General features: G+C 40.7%; 1 protein-coding gene and 1 long non-coding RNA gene across 3 annotated transcripts in view; one reads left to right on the top strand and one right to left on the bottom strand.

The window, feature by feature from the left end:
• Nucleotides 1-22865, top strand: part of LOC122553234 (bifunctional heparan sulfate N-deacetylase/N-sulfotransferase 4-like) — an 879937-nt gene that overhangs the window by 96699 nt on the left and 760373 nt on the right. The gene's annotated exons all lie outside the window — the stretch shown is intronic.
• LOC122553322 overlaps nucleotides 1-22865 on the bottom strand; it is a 168839-nt gene that overhangs the window by 97170 nt on the left and 48804 nt on the right. Inside the window, exon 3 of one of the 2 annotated variants that reach the window (XR_006312683.1) lies at nucleotides 14965-15072. This is a non-coding gene — a long non-coding RNA (uncharacterized LOC122553322). Of the gene's footprint in view, nucleotides 1-13478; nucleotides 13524-14964; nucleotides 15073-22865 lie in introns of those variants that run through there. The other variant, XR_006312684.1, reaches the window with a different exon arrangement.

The raw sequence follows: 22865 nt of genomic DNA, 5'->3' as shown, positions 1-22865 counted from the left end.
CTGGAAATACATCCAGGGAAGTTATTTGGGTGGAACTGAGAAATAAGAAAGGGATGATTACCTTATTGGGATTGTATTATAGACCTCCTAATACTCAGAGGGAAATTGAGAAACAAACTTGTAAGGAGATCTCAGTTATCTGAAAGAAAAATAGGGGGATTATGATAGGGGATTTTAACTTTCTAAACGTAGACTGGGATGGCCATAGTGTTAAGGGTTTAGATGGAGAGGAATTTGTTAAATATGTACAAGACAATTTTCTGATTCAGTATGTGGATGTACCTATGAGAAAAGGTGCAAAACTTGACCTACTCTTGGGAAATAAGGCAGGTCAGTGGGAGAGCACTTTGGGGCCAGCGACAATAATTCTATTAGATTTAAAATAGTGGTGGAAAAGGATCAGATCTAAAAGTTGAAGTTCTAAATTGGAGAAAGGCCAATTTTGACAATATTAGACAAGAACTTTCGAAAGCTGATTGGGGGCAGATGTTCGCAGGTAAAGATACGGCTGGAAAAAAGAGAAGCTTTCAAGAATGAGATAACAAGAATCCAGAGAAAGTATATTCCTGTCAGGGTGAAAGGAAAGGCTAGTAGGTATAGGGAATGCTGGATGACTAAAGAAATTGAGGGTTTGGTTAAGAAAAAGAAGGCAGCCTATGTAAGGTATAGACAGGATAGATCGAGTGAATCCTTAGAGTAAAAAGTCAGTAGGAGTATATTTAAGAGAGAAATCAGGAGGGCAAAAAGGGGACATGAGATAGCTTTGGCAAATAGAATTAAGGAGAATCCAAAGGGTTTTTACAAATACATTAAGGACAAAAGGGTAACTAGGGAGAGAATAGGGCCCCTCAAAGATCAGCAAGGCGACCTTTGTGTGGAGCTGCAGAAAAGGGGGAGATACTAAATGAGTGTTTTGCATCAGTGTTTACTGTGGAAAAGGATATGGAAGATGTGGACTGTAGGGAAATAGATGGTGACACCTTGCAAAATGTCCATATTACACAGGAGGAAGTACTAGATGTCTTGAAAAGCATAAAGGTGGATAAATCCCCAGGACCTGATCCGGTGTATCCAAGAACTCTGTGGGAAGCTAGAGAAGTGATTGCTGGACCTCTTGCTGAGATATTTGTAACATCGATAGTCACAGGTGAGCCGCCAGAAGACTGGAGGGTGGCTAACGTGGTCCCACTGTTTAAGAAGGGTGGTAAGGACAAGCCGGGAAACTATGAACCAGTGAGCCTGATGTCAATGGTGGGCAAGTTGTTGGAGGGAATCCTGAGGGACAGGACGTACATGTATTTGGAAAGGCAACTTGATTGAGACTTTTGAGGAAGTAACAGAGGATTGATGAGGGCAGAGCGGTAGATGGGATCTATATGGATTTCAGAAAGGGACATTGATATGGAAGATTGATTAGCAAGTTAGATCTCATGGAATATAGGGAGAACTAGCCATTTGGATACAGAACTGGCTCAAAGGTAGAAGACAGAGGATGGTGGTGGAGGGTTGTTTTTCAGACTGGAGGCCTGTGACCAGTGGAGTGCCACAAGGATCGGTGCTGGGTCCTCTACTTTTTGTCATTTACATAAATGTTTTGAATGCGGGCATAAGAGGTACAGTTAGTAGGTTTGCAGATGATACCAAAATTGGAGGTGTAGTGGACAGCGAAGAGGGTTACTCAGATTACAACAGAATTTTGATCAGATGGCCCAATGGGCTGAGAAGTGGCAGATGGAGTTTAATTCAGATAAATGCGAGGTGCTACATTTTGAGAAAGCAAATCTTAGCAGGACTTATACACTTAATGGTAAGGTCCTAGGGAGTGTTGCTGAACAAAGAGACATTGGAGGACAGGGTCATAGCTCCTTGAAAGTGGAGTCGCAGGTAGTATAGTGAAGAAGGCGTTTGGTATGCTTTTGTTTATTGATCAGAGTATTGAGTACAGGAGTTGGAAGGTCATGTTGCAGCTGGACAGGACATTGGTTAGGCCACTGTTGGAATATTACATGCAATTCTGGTCTCCTTCCTATCGGAAAAATGTTGTGAAACTTGAAAGGGTTCAGAAAAGATTTACAAAGATGCTGTCAGGGTTGGAGGATTTGAGCTACAGGGAGAGACTGAACAGGCTGAGGCTGTTTTCCCTGGAGTGTCGGAGGCTGAGGGGTGACTTTATAGAGGTTTACAAAATTATGAGGGGCATGGATAGGATAAGTAGATAAAGTCTTTTCCCTGGGGTCCGGAGTCCAGAACTAGAGGGCATAGGTTTTGGGTGAGAGGGGAAAGATATAAAAGAGACCTAACTGGCAACATTTTCACACAGAAGGTGGTACATGTATGGAATGAGCTGCCAGAGGAAGTGGTGGAGGCTGGTACAATTGCAACATTTAAGAGGCATTTGGATGGCTATATGAATAGAAAGGGTTTGGAGGGATATGGGCCAGGTGCTGGCAGGTGGGACTAGATTGAGTAGAGATATCTGGTTGGCATGGATGGGTTGGACCGAAGGGTCTGTTCCATGCTGTACGTCTCTATGACTCTATTTACTTTCTCATTCATATTCGTATCTAGCTTCTCCTCAATGCATCAATCCTACTTGCCTCAACTGCTTCCTGTTGTAATGATGTGGAGGTGTCATTGTTGGACTGGGGTGGACAAAATTAAATATCACACGATACCAGGTTATCTTCCAAATAAACCTGTTGGACTATACCTGGTGTCATGTGATTTTTAACTTTGTCCTGTTGTAATGTATTCCATGTTCACACAATTCTCTGGGTAAACAAGTGTCTTCTGAATTGATTTCGGTTTGATTTCTTGGTGGCTACCTTTGTATGGATTGTCTCTAATTTTGCTATTTTATATAGAAACTCACTTTGTGTCTATTTTACCAAAACCTTTATGATTTTAGAAACCTTTAAATAAATGTATACAGGATCTCGGTTTAATATCTCATATAGGGGAGGCAATGACTTTGTGGTTCAAAGTTTGTGAGAAGATTTGTAGCTCGGGTGCTCGTTGTTGTTCTAACTGTAGAACTGTTTGTTCTAATCTTTGCATTACCGCTTCTGCTATGAGTCCAGAGATGGGTCAGATATGTGGATGACACCTTTGTAATCATTAAAAACACAGAAATAGAGAACACACACCGGATCATCAACGCCACACTAACAGGAATCCGATTCACGAGAGAAGAAGAAAAGGACAACCAACTCCCATTCCTAGACGTGATGGTACAGAGAACACCGAACGGAGAATTCACCACAAAGGTATACAGGAAAGCCACACACACAGACCAAGTCCTAAACTACAAAAGCAACCACCCCAACACACACAAAAGAAGTTGCATCAAGACACTATTCAAAAGGGCCACAACACACTGCAGTACACCAGAACTGCAAAAAGAGGAAGAAGAACACCTATACAATGTATTCGCCAAAAACGGATACCCGCGCAAGTTCATCAACAGATGCCTAAGGGAAAGACAACGGAACGAGGACATGCCACAATCCAAAGGACTAGCCACATTACCATACATCAAGAGCATTTCCGAACTGACAGCTAGACTACTGCGACCACTAGGACTCCTAACAGCACAAAAACCGACAGCCACTCTCAGACATCAACTCACCAGAACGAAGGACCCGATACCTAGCATGAGCAAAACCAATGTAGTGTACAAAATCCCATGCAAGGACTGCACAAAACACTACATAGGACAAACAGGAAGACAGCTAACGATCTGCATCCATGAACACCAACTAGCCACAAAACGACACGACCAATTATCCTTCAAAGCCACACGCGCAGATGACAAGCAACATGAATTCGACTGGGACAACACTACTATTATAGGACAAGCCAAACAGAGAACAGCCAGGGTATTCCTAGAGGCATGGCACTCATCCACAGATTCAATCAATAAGCACATCGATCTGGACCCAATATACTGGCCACTGCAAAGGACAGCTGGAACTGACAATCGGAAGCGACAGATTCAAACCACTACAAATGCCAGAGGAAAGATCACCAAAACGCTTCACAGGAGGCTCCCAAGCACTGAGGATGTCACCTAGACAGGGGACGAAACGTCTGCAACACAAATTCCCAGCTCGGCGAACAGAACCACAACGACTTTGTGATATTATCCCTATACAATTAATCCAGAGACCCAGGGGATGTTCTGAGGATCTACTATGAATTTGAATCCCACTATGGTAGAAGGTAGAATTTAAGTTCTGTAAAAATCTGGAGTTAAAGGTCTCATGATGACCATGAAATCATTGCCAATTGCTGGGAAAACCCATCTGGTTCACTAACGCCCTTTAGGAAAGCAAGTGCATCCTTACCTGGACTGGCTCACATGTGACTCTAGACCCACAGCAATATGGTTGACTCTTAATTGCCTGCTGAACAATTAGGGACAGACAATAAATGCTGGTCTAGCCAGCAATGCCCACATTACCTGATAGAGTTTTAAAAATCTGGAAGATAGCACCTTGAAAATGCAACACTTTCAATTTTGCATGAAAATTTTCACTTATTTTGTGTGCTTATCTGTGAATTGGAGATTAAATTAATTACTTTCTAACCCATAGATATGAATAATTGAGCAACAGCTAAGACATTACAAAATCCGAGTGGTATGTCAAATAAATGAATCTGTTTTGATTTTGCTGATTGTACACCTTTGTGAATGAATATTGTCACTTGTGGAAAATTGCAGCAAAAATACAGAGATCATGGTGCAGCTGGTGATGTTGCAAATCTGTGTCCACTGTCTTGACAAATGTCATGTATGCTGTGGTAATCTTCCACCCCCTGTCTTTCCTCCATGTCCTCAGTAAGCTAAGCAAATGAGGAGATAGTGAGGATTGCAGATGCTGGAAAGGTCAGAGTCGATAAAATGTGGAGCTGGTAAAAGCACAGCAGGTCAAGCAGCATCAGAAGAGCAGGAGAGTTGACATTTTGGGTCAGGGCCCTTTATCAGGACTCCGGTGCCATGTATCCTGATGAAGAGGGCTGCCTTAAACATCAACTCTCCTGCTGTGCTTTTTCCAGCTCCACATTTTATCGACGCTAAGCAAATGAACTGTGTCGCAGTCAGACCTATGGGTGAACAGGAACTCTCATTGATCAGATTACTGCAGCCCCTGAATCAATGACCACGATATTCTTGGTTAATTTCCAGGATAGACCCTAGAAAGAATACCTTGAATGACATTGGTTTGCTTTATACTTTGATTTACAGTGGCAATATTTATGATATTTCAAAGGATAGTGAAAACCCAACAGGGCTCCAATATTAAAACACTGGGCTGAGCTGCATAGAAAATAAGTAAAATGTGAAGAAGAGTCTTATCTTAACAATTCTGCTAAACTGATGGTTTCTTCCTGCACGAGATTGATCTGTCCTCTCACCGGTACCATCAGACCAATAATGTGGGTGCTCTGCCAACCAGCCTATTATATAAGGCAAAGGGTAATAAATTGGGAGACCAGTTTGAGATCCTTAAAGGGTCAGATGTGTCATGCTCCTAAAATGTGTCCCCTGAGAGTCTTACTAACTATGTCTAACCAGCCAATGTAACTTGGCTGTGTTGCGAATGTGTAAGAAAATACATCTTGCTCTTCGGGCAAGTTGACTCTTGCCACGACACTCTCAGTTTCTCCTCTGTCCGTGTTTACCAAACAAATCCTGAAATTAGTAAAGACGAATGATGGTGAGTACCTTCCCTAACCACACATTCCCAGTGCTTGGTTCTACTAACATACCACAAACTTACTACAAAGAACATTATCCCTCAGTTTTAATCCTAGTACTTATTATTATTTGACATGTTTGATGCTTTTTGGTGACTGATGAAAACATTATCAGCTGATGATCAGCCACATTCCACATTAAGTTGTTAATTATGAATTCATTTTGCACTTCTGAGCTGTGACATCAAACCAGAATTAAGGTTATACCACTTTGTAAATTGTTTGGAAAATGATGGGCTAAATCTTGTGTTCTTTTGGTAAAGCCTCAGTTTTTTGCCGAGTAAGATTACTGCCCTAGCTTACCAAATTCGTCTTGTTAATTACCAAGCCTGCCCCTATGGTGTGTCTCATGTCTGACTTCCATTCCATATTATCACGCTCCATTGCTGGAACAGCTCATCATTTTGCAGATATCCTCAGAATCACCTGCATCCCTGGCACCCCAGCCCAATCTGCACCTGGTTGAGCACTGGCATTATGAAGCTGCCTTGCTTGCTCAAGGGCAGAGTCTTAACATTTCAGCGAAGGGGAAGATTGCATTGCCTTTCTCCACCTGGGACATCAAGGTCCTGGGGGCTGGCTGGTCCAGAGGAGAGTGTCCTCTTCTTGGGGGAATAACAGAGCAGACCACACCACTAGATTCTGCCAGCCTGGTCTGAGGGTGTGAATTATCTCCAGGATGTAGAAGGATGGCCAAGAACACAGAAAGAAGGTCAATGACCTTCTCCACTCTGCAACGGTAAATTCCATACTCTTCGCCCTGCCACTTCACACTCACTCTGTCTGTGCTGCTACACTGATCTCCCATCAAGGTTCATGTTCTGTCACTCTCACCATTGCATGCAAGACTTTCCTCATTTTCGCTCACATTCCACAATGTATCACATGCTGCAAGTGACACTGGACTTTGTTAACGATTTGTGATGTAACACAATATTGATGAAATGTAACATGGCACAAACCAATGAAATGGCCAAAATAAACACTTGGGAATTACAGTCATAAATAGCCAGAATAGATTGTGAGCATTTCTCCCCCATTAGGCCTCATTTCCATTTTCACTCAATACCAGCACCAGTTGAGCTACTACAATTTACATAGGTAATTTCTACTCTGAGCACAGACATAAGAATTTAGAACAGATTTATAATGGATAAAATTGACTGGACATACATGGAGATGTGAAGTGTTCACCACATTATACTGGATAAAAGTAAATTGTATGAATTTGAATGTGACTAGGTGTCCCTATATAATTATGCCTCGAACCTCCCTTATTACAAACTCTACCGTTGGCTTCATAATACATTGTGACATTGAGTATTTTGTATGCTGTTGTTTTTGTTAACATAATCCACCATAAATGTCTTCCCAATTAGTGAAACAATTGGTGGATGTACTGACAAAAGCAAAAAAGAAAATTGCAATCTTGTGCATTGGAAAGTGGGTCAGTTTCTGGGGCAGGCTATTTGTGATAGATGCTCCCTTGTGACACTGGTATGCTTTTACAGGTGCAGATATAAAGCAAAGACTGTCAGTAGAATATCATCAGACATATGTTAAACTAAAAGCAAGGAAAGGAGTGTAATGCAAAATTTTCTAAAAGGATGATAATGAGAAAAAAGAGTGAAAATGAATGAATGAGGCCTAGCATAAAAGGAAACAAGTATCCTAATGTATGCGCGACTTCCAGCAGATTATCTTTGCTTTAAGTATCTTTAAATATCTTTCCTCATTGTCGCCTCTGCACTGGGGAGTTGAAATGCAGACTGGGTAACTGCTTTGTAGAAGGGCGACATACTGTCCATGAAAATGACCCTGAGCTTCCAGTTGCCTACCATTTCAACACACCACTGTGCTCCCTGTTAAAAGTTTCTGACTCCAGCCTGTTGCAATATTGCAGCGAGACTCAATGCAAACTGTAAGAACAACACATCTTCTGTTTGGGGACATTACAGCCTTCAAGAATCAATATTGGGTTTAATAATTTTAGAGTGAGAACACCTCCTTCTATGTTGATTACCACTTCCACATCTCAGATCCTGTCATGACATGGCCAGCTCATTTTTACCCAATCATAGCCCCCATCATCAGTCCTCCAGCTTCTCTTCTTCTCTGGTGTACTATCAATAAACCTTTTGTCGGCCTTGTCTTTTTTTCTCTCTTTCTCTGTACTCCATCATCACCTATATGCTTACCCCAGTACCAACCGCTATTGGTGTTGCTACTGCATAGTTGCAACATGAAGCAGCAAGCTTCACCTGTTGCTCAAAATTTTGAACAAAAAAACCCTTCCAGGGTAAAGTTGGTTCTTTTCAAGACCAAGAGTGACAATCTTGGATTGCACAATATACAGTGAGAAATTATCTGGTCAGGGTAATTATTATCCAACTAGATGGCCTTGATGCACCATATGTCAGCAATAGATTTGTATGGTGAGTAAATAGTATCTCACTTATTTCTGCTGTTCCAGGCAGGAATTGTAATGAAGGTAGGTTTGTGGTAGACCATAGTATAGAACACCTTGGCCAGTTTCTCATTTAGGACATCCTGGAAATTGAACTGATTTGGCTATTTCAACTATCAGTTTAAATGCATGAACCCATTAAGACACGTAATTCTTGGAAGAGCAGAGTCTGATTAGAACAAGTCAACATGGATTTAGTAAAGGGAGGTCATGCCTGACAAACCTGTTGGAATTTTTTGAAGAGGTAACAAGTAGGTTAGACCAGGGAAACCCAGTGGATGTGGTCTATCTAGACTTTCAAAAGGCCTTTGATAAGGTGCCACACAGGAGGCTGCTGAGCAAGGTGAGGGCCCATGGTGTTCGAGGTGAGCTGCTGGGATGGATTGAGGATTGGCTGTCTAACAGAAGGCAGAGAGTTGGGATAAAAGGTTCTTTTTCAGAATGGCAGCCGGTGACGAGCGGTGTCCCGCAGGGTTCGGTGCTGGGGCCACAGCTGTTCGCATTATATATTAATGATTTGGATGAGGGAACCGAGGGCATTCTAGCGAAGTTTGCCGATGATACAAAGTTAGGTGGACAGGCAGGTAGTACAGATGATTAAGAAAGCGAATGCAGTGTTGTCTCTTATCTCAAGAGGGTTGGAATATAAAAGCAGATATTTTATAAAGCTCTGGTTAGGCCCCATTTGGAGTACTGTGTCCAGTTTTGGTCCCCACACCTCAGGAAGGACATACTGGCACTGGAACGTGTCCAGCGGCGATTCACACGGATGATCCCTGGAATGACAGGTCTAACATATGAGGAATGGCTGAGGATACTGGGATTGTATTCTTTGGAGTTTAGAAGATTAAGGGGAGATCTAATAGAAACTTACAAGATAATACATGGCTTGGAGAGGGTGGACGCTAGGAAATTGTTTCCATTAGGCGAGGAGACTAGGACCCGTGGACACAGCCTTAGAATTAGAGGGGGTCATTTCAGAACAGAAATGCGGAGACATTTCTTCAGCCAGAGAATGGTGGGCCTGTGGAATTCATTGCCACGGAGTGCAGTGGAAGCCGGGACGCTAAATGTCTTCAAGGCCGAGATTGATAGATTCTTGTTGTCTAGAGGAATTAAGGGCTACGGGGAGAACGCTGGTAAGTGGAGCTGAAATGCGCATCAGCCATGATTGAATGTCGGAGTGGACTCGATGGGCCGAATGGCCTTACTTCCACTCCTATGTCTTATGGTAATAGATTTCTTACGTCAAGCTACAGATTAAAATATGCAAACGTGTCCACTACACTTTACAAATATACAAGGAGTAGGGACTTAATTCTTATTCTATCAAAAACATGCATCTCATTTATGAGAACTGGGTCCTAGCAGAAAACACATGAACAACCGCATAATAGGACATGCATTATGTCACTGAAACTGAACTGAACTACAGTTTCTGAGTTTGCAACCTCAGCGAATACTGATTCTCACAATGCTGGTGTGCTGAGGTTGGCATGATACAATCCTGTAGTGCTAGTGCCTTTGGTTTGCTTGAATGGTACATTGGTGAATAGAGTAGAAATGTCAAATGAGCACACTCATACAGCATTGGTATTGATATACAAGTCTTGTGTAATCTTCACAAATTTGAAGGAATCCTTCACCATATAATGCAAAACTTCCTCAAAACTGGCTGTAGCAATGCTTTGATTTGAACAGTTCATATTGTGGAGAGCCAGTCATAGATATGATCAAGTATAAAGGGACGTCATTTTGTGTGCCTTGGACGACCTGCGAATGTGTACACACTAGAAGCTATGTGCATGGACCCTATCATACATATCATCCACAAGTCCTTGATCTTTAATGAGATTTCCAAATATCTGCTGCAGAGATGTGGGAGACATTTCTTTAATGATGGCTGCCACTGCTAACTAATATGTGTGCTTTTTCTCCAGCAGTACCTTTTGCCTGCTTATGTAAGAATTAGATTTGGATAGCATGGTATTTCAAAAGATATTTATTATAGTTCAGTAATATATACAAATATTACATTCACAGGCCATTATGCATGTGGCTGACATCAAGTTACTCAGCTACAAAGAGTTGTCTTCCTCCATCAGTGTTTCTTTCTTCAAGTAATCGAAGTTAAGATAGAATCTGAGATATTTTATACCTCCAAGTTACATGCTATGATATAGTGTTGATATCACTCGCATGCCTCTAGTGGTAGCAGACATTGTTAACTGTAAAGCATAACACAGGTGGCATGGTGGTTCAGTGGTTAGCACTGCTGCCTCACAGCACCAGAGACCAGAGTTCAATTCCAGCCTCGAGCGACTGTCTGTGTGAAGGTTGTACATTGTCCCATGTCTGCATGGGTTTGCTCCGGGTGATCTGGTTTCATCCCACAATCCAAAAGATGTGCAGGTCAGATGAATATGCTGTGCTAAATTGCCCATAGTGTTTAGAGAAGTGTAAGTTAGGTGCATCATTTAAGGGTAAATGTAGAAAAGGAATGGGTCAGGGTGGGTTACTCTTCGGAAGGTCAGTGTGGACTTGTAGGGCCGAATGGCCTGTTTCCACACTCTAGGGATTCTATGAAATACAATACACTCCAAAAAGCATATTTAGCAATATTTCATACTTGTGATACCTTGTACATACTGATTATTTTCAAGGATCTATTAACAAAATATATTCAGAACTAGTAACAAAAATATAGGCTCATTCCATTAAATTATTATTTTCAAATTGTTACAATAAAGTAGGAATCAGTGGAAATATTTTAAAAAGATTGTGTGATTGATGAAACCAGAAGAGGAAGGTACGGGCATTGACATCTGCCTAAAAGAATATTGTAAAGAGTATCACACGGATTTGTTTTGGGACATTTTTAATATCTTTATAAATAATTTGAAGCTAAGATTGACAAGTGCAGTGGCTACATTTACAGATGCTATAAGACTAATGACGGCAGTGGATTCGAAAGCTCAATGGGATAAGCTGAAGAAAGATTTGAAGGTGCTTGGGAATTGGGGCAGACAGGTGACAGATTAAATTCAGTGTAAAGAAATTTCAAGTGCTTCACTTGGAGGCAAAACAAATCCATGCAGAGACTATTACTCAAATGGAAATGGAGATAATGTACACAGAAAATAGAAGAGAATCCGAGATCATGATCTGACAATAAATTGAAACTATTCCAACAACATTCAGTGGAATGAGTAAGGCAAATGAGACTTTGGCGAACATTAGACTGAAATAGTGAGATGACCCAGTTGCTTATAAATAATTGGTATAATTGGACTTGCAGCACTATTTACAGTTCTAATCACCACCATACAAGAAGGGTATTGTTGCTGTTGAAATAGTATTAAAGAGAACAAGCACATTAAATGAAAGGGTGGAAAGATGGCATCATTATAGTGGCACTTAGGTAAATAAGTATATTCTCTTCTAAGAGTTTAAAGGGACTAGATAGTGTAGACCAAAACAAGTTACGTCACCTTGTCCAGAAAAGTAAGATTAAAGGACATGACAGAGACGTGGAGTGGGGTTGAAAGTGGTGGGTGTTAGGGATGGAAGTGGATCAATTCAGAACTCATTGACAGTTTTTTTATTGAGTGGTCAATCTATGGAAAAGCTTCTCAAGAGTCAACAGTTCATAACATTTCATTCACATGCAAATTTGATCAATTTCCTTCTGTAACATTTTAGGATACTGTGGATGGATAATTTACTACATGCCATGGTAAATGTGGCTTACTTCAGAAGAAAAATGTGACTTTGAATTTTTGGTTCTCACAGCTTTTCTTCACTGGAGGTTTTGTGTTTGCTGTAAATTAGTTGATAAGGATTGATTAATTAACAACTATTGTTATTGCATCATACAACGTGATCCAGTTAGACCTTGATCTAGATTAGATTCGCTCCAGTGTGGAAACAGGCCCTTCGGCCCAACAAGTCCACACCGACCCTCCGAGGAGCAACCCACCCAGACCCATTCCCCTACACCTAACACTACGGGCAATTTAGCATGGCCGATTCACCTAACCTGCACATCTTTGAGATTGTGGGAGGAAACTGGAGGACCCAGAGGAAACCCACCCAGACACAGGGAGAATGTGCAAACTCCACACAGACAGTTGCCAGAGGTGGGAATTGAACCCGGGTCCCGGGGGCTGTGAGGCAGCAGTGCTAACCACTGTGCCACTGTGCCGCCCCTACTTTCATCTAGCAATTTCACTGTTTTACAGACAGCTTTTTAGCTCATTAATATAGCTCAAAATGATCTGAATGTTGGATATTTTTCATTATGTTTCTAATTTGCTAAAGTCATCAATGACAAATTTAGCTAGAAGTCATAATTATTAAAGAGGTTGCTAATGTTTACACTCCTATGAGATAATTAGCTTTTATTGATTTTGCGAATAAATCATATAATAGGATTTTGCATACATTTATGCAAAATAGTTTTGTAATTAGAGGTTGAAAATCATGCCCTGTGGGTTCATAAACAATGCAGGAGATAGCAAACAGCAATCCACAAGTGGATTTTTGTATTGAAATTAGAAACAGGTGGTATTTGTTATTTCAAAAATGTACACTGTTCATTAATCTCCTATTCGTATTATATGAAACACCTTAGTCTGACATGCAGCATTTTTGTCTTTGAAGTGCCACAAGTATTTACTGTCACCCTGGATGCTATTATAGCTGAACACCCAAACACAACTTGGGGAGTTAGTTGTGCAGTCTGAGTCTACAGCACGAGTTATTTTGAACTGAAATTGCATTGCATCATATCAGTGTTGGGAGTGTGGCATTTGCAAAGGCTGGCACCTTGTCATGTGTTCCATCACTGGCAGAATGTGGCACAATGTACGGATTGTTTAAAGTAGTTTGCTGCCACCAATCCATCTTTTTCTATGTTGGCTCTAGGATCTATCTAATGATCAGTTGTGGAAAATAAACTGCAGAGTCTTTAGAGAAAAGGCACTTGTCTTGATTAACATGGTTTCTTGCAAATCACCTTAATGTGAAACTCTCTTCTAAACTACAGTTATATCAAATGATACTATTACAGCTTTTTAAAAAGTAAATAAATAAAAATTCTGAATCTTTTAGGAGCCAAGTCACTGGTCTAATTGTATGGCACTTTGTGGGAAGAACATTGAATTTAATTCCTACAAAAAAATACATTGCAACGGAGAAAAGTTACTGCTGCTGCTTTACATCAAATTTTAAAAATGATTTTTGTACTCACATTCAAGATTTTGTGATTCAAAAATGAATAGAAGGAATTTTCCTTACTCACGTCATGATGAATTGAAAATTGTGCAAAACATCGAGAAACCTGTGTATTATTAATCAATCACACAGTTATACATTAAATATAAGACTTTTAAAGAATTTGTCTGGTGGAGACCTTTGCACATTGGGCAATTACTAATGATTTCTCAATAATTTTATTTTAATAGCCAAAAATTGTGGGGCCCAGAATCTAAAATTCTAATCTACTGTGTTGGTAGGCAGTGCTCATCATTGGGAACACAACATTGGAAAATCATTCCTGTAATTGAGAATTTCTGATCCCTTGTCTGAATCTCATTCATAATGACAATATACAGTTACTAAATTACAGACAGAGAAAAACCTTTACCCTTTCAGTTGCGTTTAAATTGCTTATTAAGAGCTTGCATAGTTACAAGTTTAACAATACAGTTCTATGATCTAAGCGAATTAAATCTGCTTCATGTAATAGTCATTGTTAGGTTTTGTTTTGTTCGGCGATTACTCTTGCATTTTGTAATGTTTGAGGATAGATGTTTGCCTTGTGTTTTATCTTTGGAATAATGTATGGTTTTCAGATACTGTCACCAAACTTAAAAACAGAAGTTGATTAAATTAAAAAATGGTACTTAATGCATTAGTGGGAAGTTTTGTTGTATTGGGAGTTTCACCAGTCGGCTAGAGAATTAACAAGTCACCCAGGGTGCTGCTTTCCATGAAGTTCCAGCTAACCATAGGTCAGTTAGGAATAAGGCAGTGGTAAGGCCAGCTGCATGCTTACTCACGGAATCAAGACCCCAGGGGTGGAGATGTCACTTAATGAGAGCTGCCAGTCAATCAGAGGCCTGCATTTATGCAATCAGCAAAAGGCCATCGCTGCTGCCAAATGGAGACCCAACCATAACTTGCAGAGTCCCAGGATCCCAGATGATTCAGGCCACAGGTAAATGATGTTGAGTTGTGATGGGTGGAGCTTGTTGGAGAGGAAGTAGGGGATTGTGAGAAGTAGAGAAGGGGATAGGCTTTATTTGTCCTATCTCTTCCTGATGTCCAGTCCCTTTCTCTGATGCTGATTGTCTTTGATCATAGGACCCTGATCTTCTTTCCCAGTGGCAGCCTACATGTTTCGTCCTGTGGTCAATATGCCATAAAGGTCATAGAGGCAGAATGATTAAGTGGTCCTTAATTGGTGCCATAAAGGCCCCAGTTGGCAGCAAGTTGAGAGTGTTGACCATGGGCCACCCCACCTAGAAATAATCCTCATGGACAGGGAAAGTAGCAAGGTTTAGGTACAGTGCCAATCCAGCTAATTTAAATGCACTTCCTGTCTCCAAGTCCACTTTCCCACATATGCACGTGTTAATGTGAAGTCTGAAAATAAACAATCAACAGGATTACTGAACACAGTTATTTTTTTAAAAAGTACAGCAGAGGGGAAGTTCATGAAAAGCAGACTATACCAGAGAGAGAAACTGTAGGAGTAGTCAGATTGGAATTGTCCTATGTGATTCCTCAGGTGAATTCTTTAACTTGGTCCTGTTCACTAGTGAGGTAGCAATCAGCAGTCCCTAAAGGGTGAAAAGAGAGAAGATCTGGTGGTGGTTGTGATGGTGTGGGAAGGAGACGCGAGTGCAGTTTATCATTCAATAGACAAACTATCATCTTACTCATGTCCAAGAGGTTAAGATAACATGCTGATTCATTTGACCATACATGAGAGGGTCAGTACAGAACAGTAACAATTAACCTGTAAAGATTTACATTTTATGCCGAAAAGGTTGATGTTGGAATAGCACAGCAGGTCAGGCAGCATCTGAGGAGCAAGCGAGTCAACGTTTTGGGCATAAGGTTTTCATCAGGAATGTCTTTGCGCCAATGGACTTTACTATGACAAATACTAAAGAATTCAACCCAAAATATTTTATTCTGCATTTTGTTCGCTTTATGCTTTATGTGAAATTTTCTCAATAGCCTTTCACTCAGTATGCTGAAACTGCAAACCTGTGACACTATTGATTCTAACCCTACTCCTGATATTCCATAGTGTCACCTTCACTGCTTGTCCTTCTGTCAAATTCCTAGGGGATTATCATTGCCTATAAACTGTACTGGAGCAGCCATGAAAACATTGACTACAAGAGCAGACCAGAGGTTAGAAATCTTCAAGCAATTAACTCACCTTCTAACTCAGCAAAGTCTGTCCACTGTCTATGAAGCACAAATCAAGAGCATGATGGAATATTCTCCGCTTGGCTGGAGGGCAGCAGCTTTAAAGCATTCAAAGTTCATCCACGATCTTGTCCTACAGGCTGCTACAACCTTGAATCATTTGGCCAGTTATAAGACCTGAGGCTGCACTACTACCAGATTCCCTTACTGCCTCACTTGCAGTTGCATCCTCCTGTCTCTAATGACTGACCAAGTCTACAAAACCCTGCGCTAAGGGGTGTGATAACCTCCTGTAAAAAAAAATTGAGGAATCTCTTTCCCCCTTTCCCTAATATCACAATTTGTTGATCATGGTTGAGGAGGAGGGATGGTGGTAGTGAGATTTTCATGTGTAATACCTGGGTGGTGTATAGGAAAGAAAATGGTTTGAATGAATTCAGTTTAATAGAAGAAAAATCATGCGGGAGTCATTACATTTAATTACACAGAAACAGACTATTCAGCCCAGCTAGTTTATGATAGTATTTATATTCTAGAAGATATTCATCCTATTCCATTTATCTCCTTATTATATTTAAATATATCTTTCTGTTATCAATAAAGCTAATTCAATTCAATTTTGTTTACGCATGGGTCTAGCTTTCTTTTAAAGCATTAAAGCACTTTACGTCACCTGATTCCTTTTGAAGTGAATTCCACATTCTAATCACTCTGTAAGTAATTTATCCCCATTTCCCTACTGGGTTTCTAATCAATTATCTTGCATTTCTGGCCTGTAGTTTTCAATTATCGCTAAGTGGATTCATTGTCTCTACGCCTATCCTCTCCAACCCATTCATAATTTTTAACACTCTGACAAGAAATTTAAAGTCATCTGTTCTTTAAAAGAAAGCCCAGTTGTACAACCCAACCTGATGGGTGTGATTTCTCCATTCCTGTTTCTCCAGTGCGACCTGGTCCTCCTCCTGGTAAATGATCTAATCTGTGCACAATTTTTTCTAATTGCAACCTGACCATGAACTTATCCAAATTTCACATTATTCCATTACTTTTGAATTTTACAGCCCTAGAAATAATTCAGAGGACAGAATCGAGCAAGTGGCCATGTTGAGAGTTGTGGTAGAATTGGACATGAATCCAGGTGAGGCCCAGTTCAACATCTAGAGCATCTCATTCCATCCTTTATGCTTTTCACAAGCAGCATGGCAGCTTTCTCACTTGGAACTCACCAATCAAGAGGAATGATTATTTGTTAAATACCTTGTTAATGGCCCACGTCGCCTCATTAATATTCCGCTTTCTATCTTACCAATCATGCCAGAGAAGTTGGATGTTGGGAGGACTCGACATGAAAATCAGTGCAGATACTTGGCAATTTATCTCATCGCTTCCTCCAAGGACCTCAGTGTTATGTCTGACCAACAGGCTCCAGCCTCATGTAACCCTTGTCCTCAGACATTGGCATCTGACCTCTGCCAACCCCTCACAACCATCATGCCACCCGGTCTCCTCTACACTGGGGAGACTGACCGCCTACTTTCAAAGCGCTTCAGAGAACATCTCTGGGACACCCGCACCAATCAACCCCACAGTTCCGTGGCCGAACACCTCAACTCCTCCTCCCTCTCTGCCAAGGACATGCAGGCCCTGGGCCTCCTTCACTGCCACTCCTGACGCCTGGAGGAAAAACACCTGATCTTCCGTAAGAACGGAAGTGATAATTGAATTTAAAGAAACATATTAGAGGTGCTTAGGTCCTAAAGAAGGGAAAGAAAATTAGAATGTAAAGAATTTGAGAAATTTTTTAATGCTGTCCAGGGGGCATTGAGAAATATCAAGAAGCATAACCCATGGCATCAATAAGGATTTCATCAGTTTCCTCATTTTCCCCTCCCCTCACCTTACCCCAGTTCGAAACTTCCAGCTCAGCACCATCCTCATGACCTGTCCCACCTGTCAATCTTCCTTCCCACCTATCCGCTCCACCCTCTCCTCCGACCTATTACCTTTACTCCCACCTCCATCTACCTATTGCGCACTCAGCTACCTTACATCCCAGCCACACCCCCCCTCCCATTTATCTCTCCACCCCTAAGACTCCCAGCCTCATTCCTGATGCCAGGCTTTTGCCTGAAAATCGATTTTCCTGCTTCTCGGATGCTGCCTAACCTGCTGTGCTTTTCCAACACCACACTCTTGACTGTCTTACTGATTAGCAGTCCCCAGACAAGGGGTTCTATGTCTTCCCAAATGACAGTGTGATATGTCAATCTTAAGGCTGCACGTTTACATGACAAATACATTCCATGTGCAGTAAGGTGTCAGCTTTCATCATCCATCAATTTACTTTACAATTTTCATCCTGCCATCGAGGAGCTGATGTTTAATCTTCCGTACAATTAAGTGCCCTTGCCATCCTTGTTTCTCAGTTCTGGGCTTTGACCAAATTCCACTCATTATTTCTATTTCTCTCACCAAAGAAACAACCTGAGCTGTTAAGAGTTTCTAATATTTTGATCTTATTGATCCTATTTTATTTCTCAGTCAATCCTAACACACATTCCAATAGCTCTGGTATTTTTACACACAAGAGCAACAGATGCAATACCTCTCCCTTTACGTCTGTACCATGAAATATCCAAAGCCTCAAACAGTCCTTACAAGTGAAACAGTGTTTTACTTGTCCTCTTTTTAATTTGGTATTTTGTATTCACTGTTCATGATGTGGCCTATTCTGCAGAAAGGATACCAAATACAGATTGGGTGACTACTTTGTGGAATATTTCCATTCAGTCAGCAAATATATTCCTGTCCTTCTAGTCAGGCATCATTTAAATTCTCGTTCTTTATGCTCACACTAACCTTTCTGTCTGTAGACTCCTGTAGTTTTTTTTTAATAAAGCTTATCACACGCTCAAAGAACAGCATCTCATCCTTCAGCTGGTTACTTGACAGCATTCAGGACACAACATTGTATTCAACAATTTTAGATTGTGATCTCTGCTCTCACTTTGTTCCCTTTTGCTTTGTTGATCTGATTTCCCCTCTCTCTCGGTTCTCTCTTAATTCCTTTCCTTTGTTCTTCAATGATGATTATTAGAACCTTGTCTTTCGCACTTCTCCCAGTTATACCTTTTGTTTCTTGTTCCACTACCACTCTCTGTTCTTACACATACAAAGCAATGTCATTTAATTACTCCTGTCTTCCAATTGATGACGCATTTTCCAGTTTGCTCATTATCCCACATTACCCCCATTTTCAATTCCTCAAAACCTATTCTCTTTCTAACCCTTCTCAGTTAAGATGAATGGAACATAAAACATTAACTCTGTTTCTCTCTCCATGATCGCTGGCAGACCTGCTAAACATTTCCTGATTTTTGCTAACATTGTTGATTCTCAATCTTTCTTTCACACTTCTTGAGCCAGAGGTTTTCCTATTTCAATAGGCTATGTCCTCCTAAAATCTGCTGTAATCCCCCAGATTGTTTCCTATGGTTCCATGTTCTGTGTCATCTATAAACTTTAAATTGAGCCCTTTATACCTGAGTCTAGGTAATGAGTCTACATCAGAGGTATGAAATTTTCACTCTCACCATCATAGGAGGATTTATATCTGTTCTGCACAAGCATAATGCATCTTCTGGACAGGAAATGGAAAAGAAAACAGGTAGAAAGGATTCTACACTCAATAAGTTTTAAAGAAAAATTAATGAAGTTCAGTAGTTGTAATCACTAATAGCTAAAAGTAAGCAAACTAATTGTGAAGCACTGAGAATGAGTAAGAACAGAAGTGATAATTGAATGTGAAGAAACATATGAGAGGTGCTTAGGTCCGAAAGAAGGGAAAGAAAATTAGAATGTAAAGAATTTGAGAGATTTTTTAATGCTGTCCAGGGGGCATTGAGAAATATCAAGAAGCATAAAAATAAGTAATAATGTGTCCTATAGACACATGAAAAATGAAGTAGGAACAAAGACAGAAATTGCTGGAGAAATTCAGCAGATCTGGCAACATCTGTGGAGAGAAAGCAAAGTTAATATTTCAGGTCCAATTAACCTTCTTCAGAACAGAAAATAAATTTGGGACTGAGCTATTAAAGGATGCAACTCCAGAAAAGAGATTGCAGTTTGGTCAGCTAAATGGCAAATTAACTGTAAATTAGATAAAATGTAATGATGCGCCTCAGTAGACAAAAAAATCAACTAGGTCTTAGAAAAGAGAAACTAAATGATTACAAAAGTAATGGGATACAAGGATACCCATGAACACATTCTTAAAAGCAGTTAGTCAGGTCTGCAAAACAGTGACTAACTTTAACAGCCCTATTTGCCTGCTGTTTGATGCTCCCAAGGTAGGTCTGCCCAGCATTTTCCTTCATTTATTTTGAGATCAGTTTATGCTGCCCCATGCTAAATAAAAGTGAAATAACTTGGACTTATGTTGCATCTTCTGTGACTTCAGGATGTTCCAAAAAAAATCCAGGCTTTTTTTTAAGGCACTGTAATTTAGGAAACATAGCAGTAACTTTATAAACAGCTTAGCAAGTTTTGAGAAGATTTGTAGCTCAGGTTGAGGTTCTGGATGTAAGTTTGCTCGATGAACTGGAAGATTCATTGTCAGACGTTTCATCACCACACTAGCTAACATCATCAGTGAGCCTCCGGTGAAGCACTGTTGTTATGTCATGTTTCTATTTATGTGTTGAGATTTCCTTGGGTAGGTGATGTCATTTCCAGTTCCTTTTCTCAGCGGTTGGTAGATGGGGTCTGAGTCAATGTGCTAGTTGATAGAGTTCTGGTTGGAATGCCATGCTTCTAGGAATTCTCGTGTGTGTCTCTGTTTGCTTTGCCCTAGGATGGATGTGTTGTCCAAAAGTGGTGTCCTTCCCCATCTGTATGTGAGCATAATTGTGATAGTGGGACATAACACCAGCATTTCACCGGAGGCTCACTGATGGTGTTACATAGTATGTTGATGAAACTTCTGACAATGAACCTTCCAGCTCAGCGAGCAAACTCACATCCAGAACCTCAACCCGAGATACAAATCTTCTCAAAACTCGCTAACACCTATGGGTGCAATACGCTAAAACTGGCCCGAAGATGAGAAATCAATGCCATCCGACAGAGTGCCACCCGTGAACAGTTGTACTTCCTGCACGAATGCCTAAGGAAACAGGTACCACCTCAATGTCTTAAATACAAACCTCCCCTTAACACCCCACTAGCCAAAGAATAACAGAACAAAATGGCCGCAGAATGCTCAGAGAAATGATTAACAATGCCCACAACAGACTCCGTAAATACAACCGGGAAACTTTGCGTCAAAAAACTTTACTCACTCATGCGACAAACTATGAATAGACAGACACAGCACAATGAGCCACAGACATTCAACAATAGCAAACACAAGAAACAAAAAAACTAGGCCTGCAGACAACACTAGATAAACTCACACAGAGCAACAAGACAGACAACACACAAGCCTGCATAAAGAATTTATCTAACTGACCCTTAACAGACACTGAAAAATCCATTTTACAAAGAAGATTAGATTGCAAGTTCTGGGATGCGAGCAAGAAAGATTTCTTAACAGCATTAGAAATGACACTGAAAGAAAACAAACTCACAGATGAAACCCAGCCAGCTATCCGACAAACAGTCGCACCAACATTAAGCAGGAAAAAGGAAGGAAAACACACTCGAGGCACAAGGGAGGAAAGCATGAGAAGGACTCAAAGAAGATAAAAACATTGTTATCCTACCTGCAGACAAAGGACGCTTGACAGTCATTTTAAACCAAACAGACTACATTGAGAAAGTGAAAGCACAGCTTGCAGATGGGAGCTACACCAAAAACTAAAACATGTAGTAAAGAATTCACGCCATTCCATTCACTCCACCAGAGAATTTCTGAAGACCATTGAAGGCACCAAGATAGAAGAGGATGAAATAATAGTCTCCTTTGACGTAACAGCCCTGTTTACATCTATCAACACCAAACTGGCCAAAGAAACATACACCAGGCATCAGCAACTTCGTCAACAAGGATAGCATTATCAAGCTATTGGACCTATGCCTTGCCACCTACTTCACTTTCAAAAACAAGACCTACAAACAAGCCAATGGAACACCCATGGGATCACTGATATCAGGGTTCTTAGCAGAGACAGTAATGCAGAGACTTGAACAAACAGCTCTGCCAACCATCCAACCCAAACTCTGGGTCCGCTATGTGGATGACACCTTAGTCATCACTAAACAAAACAAATTAGAGAAAACCTTCAAGACCATCAATAATACCCTGACAGGCATAAAATTCACTAAAGAGGAAAAAAACAACAACAAACTGCCATTCTTAGATGTCGCAGTAGAGTGAATAGCCAATGGGGAACTTCAAAACAGTGTCTACAGGAAAACAACACATACTGACCAAATACTGAACTACAGAAGCAATCATCCCAACACCCACAAATGAAGCTGCATTAGAACATTATTCCAACAAGTCACCACAGACTGCAGTACAGAGGACCTATGAAGAGCAGAGGAAAATCACCTATACAATACATTGAAAAAGAACTGGTACCCAATGAACACAGTCCACCGATTTCTCAACAACAAACCCAAACAATCAGACAAAACATGCTCAGAAACCTTAGCCCCACTCCCCTACATCAAAGACATCTCAAACGTTACTGTCAGACTACTCAGACCTCTTGGCATTATGGTAGCCCACAAACCCACTATCACATTGAAACAGCAGCTAATGAACTTAAAAGACCCTATACAAACAACCAGCAAAACTAATGTCATTTACAGAAAACATTGCAAGAACTGTAATAAACACTACTTTGGATAAACAGGCAGAAAACTAGCACAAAAAAACATGAACATCAACTAGCCACAAAAAAAATGACCCGCTCTCACTAGTATCCTTACATACAGATGAGGAAGGACTGGGGTAACACATCCATCCAAGGTCAAGCCAAACAGAAAGCGTGGCATTCCAACTGGAACTCTCACAAAAAAACACATCAATTTGGACTCCATCTACCACCCTCTGAAAAAAAGAACCAGAAATGACATCACCAACCCAAAGAAATCTAAACACATAAATAGAAAGCAGGACATAACACCAGCGCTTCACCAGAAGCTCACTGATGGTGTTACCTAGTGTGGTGACAAAACA

The sequence above is a fragment of the Chiloscyllium plagiosum genome, chromosome 1, assembly GCF_004010195.1.
Source record: "Chiloscyllium plagiosum isolate BGI_BamShark_2017 chromosome 1, ASM401019v2, whole genome shotgun sequence".
NCBI lineage: Eukaryota > Metazoa > Chordata > Chondrichthyes > Orectolobiformes > Hemiscylliidae > Chiloscyllium > Chiloscyllium plagiosum.
This window is presented reverse-complemented; position numbering and strand designations above follow the sequence as displayed.